At 36.8% G+C, this 6,657-nt stretch overlaps 1 long non-coding RNA gene across 1 annotated transcript; it reads left to right on the forward strand.

Moving 5' to 3' along the window:
* The first annotated feature begins 1,470 nt into the window (after positions 1–1,470).
* LOC127642205 (uncharacterized) lies at positions 1,471–2,146 on the forward strand. Its single transcript, XR_007970326.1, has 3 exons — positions 1,471–1,552; positions 1,642–1,710; positions 2,067–2,146. It is a non-coding gene; the product is annotated as an uncharacterized LOC127642205 (long non-coding RNA).
* Positions 2,147–6,657: the final 4,511 nt, after the last annotated feature.

Here is a 6,657-nt window from a genome sequence, read left to right on the forward strand (position 1 = left end):
TTCTGCATTGGGAAAACATCATGGGATGAAATGAAGTCATATACTGTCTTGCACATTTGCTCTGCACACATTTTGAAAGCTGTCAGACAGGCAATCTCTAGGCAAACAGATGACAAAGGACTGAGAGACTTTGCCACGTATGCTTTCACAAGACTCCAAAATGCCAACAACATGACTGAATCAAGAATTGTGTTCCGTGCATTTTGTGGCCTGCTCACAACCCCACAAAACACAAACCTTGTCAAAGAAAGTCTGTGTGTTTTGGAGAGTGTCATTTCAAGATCCAAAGAGGATACACTGGAAGAAACTTCCCAATCTGAAGACTGGGAAATGTGTGAAAGTGAAGAGAGAAGACATGCAATGACCATCACTGGCAGATCACCATTCACTGCTTTCTTCCAGCAGATCATGAAAGAGGTGAAGGAAGAAGAGGAAGGTGATGAGACATGTTTGGCCAAAGAGGACAACCCATACTTTTGTCCGGGCATCCTCACTGTCCTCTTTGATACCTACCTTGCCATTTTTCCTCTTTGGAGTGGCTTGCTGTTGGGAGACCTGACTACCGGTAGGTATGAGTCTTGTGAACAGGATTTGGTGACAACATTGACACTACCAAAAACAAGAGATACCAATTGTCACATAGAAAGGTGGTTTGGAATTGTCAAACATTCCATAATGCATAAACAACAAAATGTCAAACCAGGAATCTTCATAAGAAAAATGCATCAGTCTCTGCAAACAAGATATACAGAGCACATCATTCTGCATAACCTTCCTCAAAAGCTGTTGCTCCAGCCTGAGCCACCTCTGAACCTTGATCATTGTCAAGAAACTTGGATGAAGAAGAAGGAAGAACGTTTCCCAAATACCAAATCCATATTCTTTTCTGTTCCTCAGAGAATGCCTGTTCCACCAAAAAAGAAAAGAAGGATCCACAAAGATAAGCCAAAAAACCACAAACAGTCAAGTCCTGCGCCAATGCAGCTTCCTGCAGAGGCACTCCCTGTAGAGGAAGAGGTAATTAAGTTAGTACAACAAATGAAACTATTTATTGCATATATTCAGCTAACTTATTATTGACTATATGAAGTGTGCAACATTCACAGATTGACATGTTATGGACAAAACCGCACAATGAACTGGTTGTAGCCATTGTGAAGTCTGACGATCAGAATCTGGAGTTCCTGTTACATCACGAGGAGTTCCTAACACTGAAGCCGCATAACTGGTTATTGGGAGAGGTACACATATCATAACAAAAATATCTAGTAAATACAAAATTGTACTATATATACATTTATAAACTATAAAAAATGTTGTACCTAAGAAAAAGTAAATGCCAGATACTAAATGTTTTTTTCTCAATGTATGTACTAATTTAAATAAATTGAATAATTGCAATGATTTATCTTTTTTTCCCCAGACGATCGAGTGCTATTTAAGAGCTGTACTTAATGCAAAGGGTGCAAATATCTACCAGCTAAGCCATTACACCACAGGTGTCATTTTAAATGGCCCAGAAGACCAGGTCATACGACAAGGTTTGAAAAAAGTGAGTGCAACTACTTATGATTCTGCATTTTTATATGTCCATGTATTTTACAGTACACAAATACGTTTATTTACATTTCTGATATATAGGTCAACTTTGAGCAATATGATGGGGTCATCTCTGTTGTAAATATCAGACACGTGCACTGGAGGTTTGTGGTAAGTAAAAATATATTATAAGTAAAAAATACAATTATTGTGTTGTATGACTATTACATATAAACATTGATACACCCATACATAAATGTTTGACCTTTTCACAGACATTTAATTGAATGACTAATTCTTATATTTAGTGTCTACATGCTACAACTAACACCATTTTCATACTTGACCCTCAACGTGGTAGTGATGAAATGAAACTTGCCACACAAGCATGCAAAATATTTGTGTATGTTATGTTGTTTAAAAAATCTGTAACCTTTTTCGATCTACAACACTAATATTGGAATATTAGCATATGGATGTTGCTGAAGACCACCACAACCCCACACACTGTATTTTTCCTACAACAGGGAATATTTCAGGAAGAGAGGAAACCAGCATGGAAGAAAAGACTGGGTGGACACTATGTGGAAGCCTGGGACAATACACCATTCGTTCCAGGAGGATGCTTTCAGCTGTGGTGTCTTTGTGATGCAGGTAAATGGAGGGAAAACTACTTTACAGAAACACTGTTCTCACATTTTCCCATATGAGACTAGTAATGTTCTCCGCTCTCCTTCTAGATGGCCAAGCAGGTGGTGGAATACTTTCCAAAAATTCCAGAGAGCATCAACATAATACCCAGCAAAGAGGAGATGTGCCACATCAGGAAAAATGTTGTCAAAACAATTTTGCAGGCATCAGGTATTGGCAAACTATTTTGAAAGAACAGTTTATTTCCAGAGACAGAGTGATGGAGTATAATTATCTACATTATCATAATTGCAGTGTCGAGAGATGAGTATTGCTCTGTATGTGGACAAAAAGACACTAAGGACCAAACAGAGGAGCTCTGCACCTGGGTATTCTTTATGTCATTATTGCCTATTTGTTGAAAGTGAAAAGAAATTGAAGAGAAAATGAGTTTTCACAAATACATTTCATAATTACAACAGTTTCTGAATAAATCTAACAATGTCCTATTTTTCTTCCAGGTTCAATGTGAATTATGCCAGAGGTGGTTTCATGTCCAGTGCCTCGAAATTAATCTGCCACCAAAAGAGGAACCATGGATTTGTGGTTTGTGTTTGTAAGCTATTCAGTTAGAGGAGCTCATGCTAAAAGTGTGTTTAAATTGTAAAAAATATGTATGTATTTGATGAAGCAGAAAAAATACATACGTATATATATTTTCTTGCTTATGTTTTATCAATTTTGCTTATGCTTTATCATTTAATCATTTGTATATTAAATATCATTTAACCAAATCTAATCACTCATATTGTAAGAAACATTACTATTAGGCTGATGTGTTTACCATTATTATCATTTGAAATGTATGCTTGCTGCTTTTCTTTTATTCATTTGTATGCCTCAAATGTAGCTGACTGATTTAGAAGTCTGTAAGTGTCCATAGACCGACCACAAATGCTTGAATGTCTCAGAATAAAGTGACAAATGAATGTTCTCTTAGCTAAACCTCTTGCAGAAGGGACATGTTGTGCAGTTCTGTATTGTGTATTGTATTAAGATGAACATAAAATAAACAACTTTCTGACTGACACTTTTAGGGTACCAGACAATGTGTGTATGCCTCACCCCACTTGTCCTGGCAAATTATCTCCGCCCCATAATTCCCTTTATAAAACAGACAATATAATTTTCCTTCAATGACTTAATATCAACAAAATATCTCAACATTGCTGATTCCAGATTCATTTCTGGAAGCCGGGCTAAATTAGCAAGCACTGTTACTGCATTCAGATATCAGATACAGACATTAAAGAATACATGAAAAGAACATTTCAGTAATTACACTGGTAACTTCTATAACAAAGTAAAATCTCACAAGCCTAGAGAAGTCATTCAACTCATGTGATATTTAGAAAGAAAAATATTGATGAATACCTTGATAAGTCACTTATTACATTTACATTGAAGCAGCAGTTTATTCCAAAATCCACACCCAAAATAAACATCATGTTTGCTGTCATGTTTTCTGAGTACTTGTCAATAATCTGATGGATTCAGTACCACGGACAGTAATATTTCTGCAGGACTGTAAACATCAATCAATGTACATGAATTGTGTTATTGTTAGAGTTCATGTTAAACACAGATGTCATACAACAGGAAAACATAAAATAGAGTTTAGCCATTCTTTTTATTCAACACCTGGAGAACACTGTTACACAGTCTTTATCACAGATAAAAACAGAAAAACAGAGGTGAATAAAACAGACATGGGCTGTAGTATGTTCTGTAGAGTCCAGACAAGATGATCCAACTTGCTTTGTAGCAGTCGTCTCGATGCTTTTCAAAACCTTTTGAAATAAATCATATGTCATTATTAAAACCACCACACTTACAGTTCTTTTTCATTTTTTTTCTCAAATAAATAAATAAATGTAAACGGTTGTAAAATGAAGCAATTAACTATGTTCAGGAGATTAAACATGATTTTCCTTTCTACAGTCTGGATTGTTACCAAATTACAGTTCATGTACAGATTCGTTCATTATTATTTCATAAACACATTTTTAAACACCATCATTATAATGCAGGTTTTGTTGCTAAAGGACATTCTATAGCATCAGAACACATAATGTGAGAGATATTTGCCAGTAGGCTACATCTGCAGTTGGCTAAAATGTAGTTGTCTGTTTGCACATGATGAAAAACAATATGAACTTTTTAGACGGTCCCTATCTTGGTTACGACACATTGAATATTCATCTCTAAAGTACATGCTTAAAGAGCAACATGCAGGTTGAATTTATAACTGAATTAATACTTTATATTGTCTGCAGAGGTCTTTTAAAAACACATATGTAGAAATTACTAATGAAATCTCATTTGATGTAGAGATTTTGATGAAAATGTGCTAGGCTCTGGAATACGCCTTTCCCGCTATAGCAACGCGTCATATGACGTAGGGCGAGGCAAACAAAAGAGCTCGCGGTCAGCTCTCTCATTGTTGGGTGTTGATGTAGTTAGAGCAGTAGTGAGAGACAGAAAGTATTAGATCGAGTTTTAGAGAAGCCATAATGGTAAATTATTGTGTTTGTGCTGGTTGCACGAATTCCAGCCTGTCAGGACATCGTGTCCATCATTTTCCTTCTAGGAAAAACAAGGCTTTTCGGTCTTGAGTGCGTTTTGTGCAGGTGAAGAGAGCAGACTTCACTGCCGCGTCTGTTACCACACACTCGGTCGTTTGTGGCGCACATTTCACTCCGGAGAATTATCGACCTGGAGATGAGTCTCGGATGGGATTTCGGAGTAAGGACCACGTGAGGCTGATTACTGATGCTGTTCCCTCGGTGCACTTGATGGAATCAAGTCCACCGTCAAAGTTTACACCGGATTTTGGCACGGGCGGGACTGGAGGACCAAGTGCTAACGTTAGCAGACATTCTGTGCAACGAAAACGAGCACTTAGCAGAGTAAGTCTTTTAATTATTTTAACTCTTTGTGTAATTTCGTAATAATAATAGTATAATATTTTTATATAATATATTTTTTATAATATTTAATATTTATTTAGTATAATAATACAGAGAGAGGGAGGACAGGTTGTCGTAACGTAATTGTCTGCCTAATGAAATGAATTTAGTAGTTTGCACAATGCCATCGTCCACACCGGAGAACTCGGTTTCTTCATTCGCATCCATTGTAACTTGAGCTTGACCAGACTCCCTCGGCCATCTTCACTTCCGGTTAGTGCTTTATAGACGCGGAAGTTATTTTATCACAATTTATCTCAAAATATCGTTAATGGCTAAATATATATTACTCCAGTTCAGAAAATCTAGTTGTTTTATCATCAACATACGCTATGCTATATAGGGGTGTCCAACCTGCATGTTGCTCTTTAAAAATATACTTGCCCATTTTGATCGATTGTAAAAAATGTTGTAGTTCACAACCTTTGTTGTCAATATCATGTAGCTGCTTCGAATCTGAAAAAAAATAGCTTTATTGACTATTTAATTGAAAAAGTTCTTTAACGCGAATGTGCGAATATAAAACCAACTTTACCTAAGTTAGAAATTTCACCAAAAAGAACAAAAAAAGAACAAATTGTACTAGACATAACTACATGGATCTGAACAACAGGTCTGATTATCATGATTTAGCATCCACTAACTATGAAAACATCACCGGTTGTGACAATTCAATCTCTTCTCGGAGATTTAAAACCATAGATTTTGACCCACCCCTTAAATTCTTTAGGGGCTATAACCCACCTAATAGACATACAATGAACAGGCATTTTCCGCCACTCAGAAAAGAGAGTAGGGGAAGAAACAGACTGTGGTTTAGAGATGCTGAAAACCCAAACTATACTCCAGCCAGGCACGGCGTTATGGGTGGGCCTGACGGGCCTAGGCCCACCCACTTTTCAACAGGCCCACCCAAAACTTTTCTTCAAAATGTTTTTGTCAAGAATTATAAAAAAAATCGCCAATTAAGCTCATAATTTGTGCTAAAATAGTCTAAATGTTTAGTTTTAAAAACAATTATAAGCTGGTTATGTGTATTTTGATGTTTCTGCACAAGTTCAGCAGACAGCGTTCGGGTTTGTTCCGATCAGAGCATGTGAGCGGAGAGCGCATTTCTGAATATTCCGCTCTGCTCGCTCATTCTGCAGGGTCGCTCGCTCAACCCAGAATGGCCTGCTGGTTCGAACTTCGAAGATATGTGGAATAAGGTCTCCAACTATTTTTTTCCCCCCTAGTCAACTAAGCCATTAGTGGACAAATCGCCTCTTTATATTAATTTAATTAGGCTACTAGGGCAGGCTATAGGCCTAGTATGGAAGCTTGTTTCCGCCATAGAATAGCCTAAAACATTTTAAAAGATAATTGCGACTTTTTATCTTGCAATTCTGACTTTATTTCTCAGAATTGCGAGATATAAAATCAGAATTTCGTGAACTAAAGTCGCAATTGCGTGAAATAA

This window comes from Xyrauchen texanus, unplaced genomic scaffold (genome assembly GCF_025860055.1).
Source record: "Xyrauchen texanus isolate HMW12.3.18 unplaced genomic scaffold, RBS_HiC_50CHRs HiC_scaffold_51, whole genome shotgun sequence".
NCBI classification, from domain to species: domain Eukaryota; kingdom Metazoa; phylum Chordata; class Actinopteri; order Cypriniformes; family Catostomidae; genus Xyrauchen; species Xyrauchen texanus.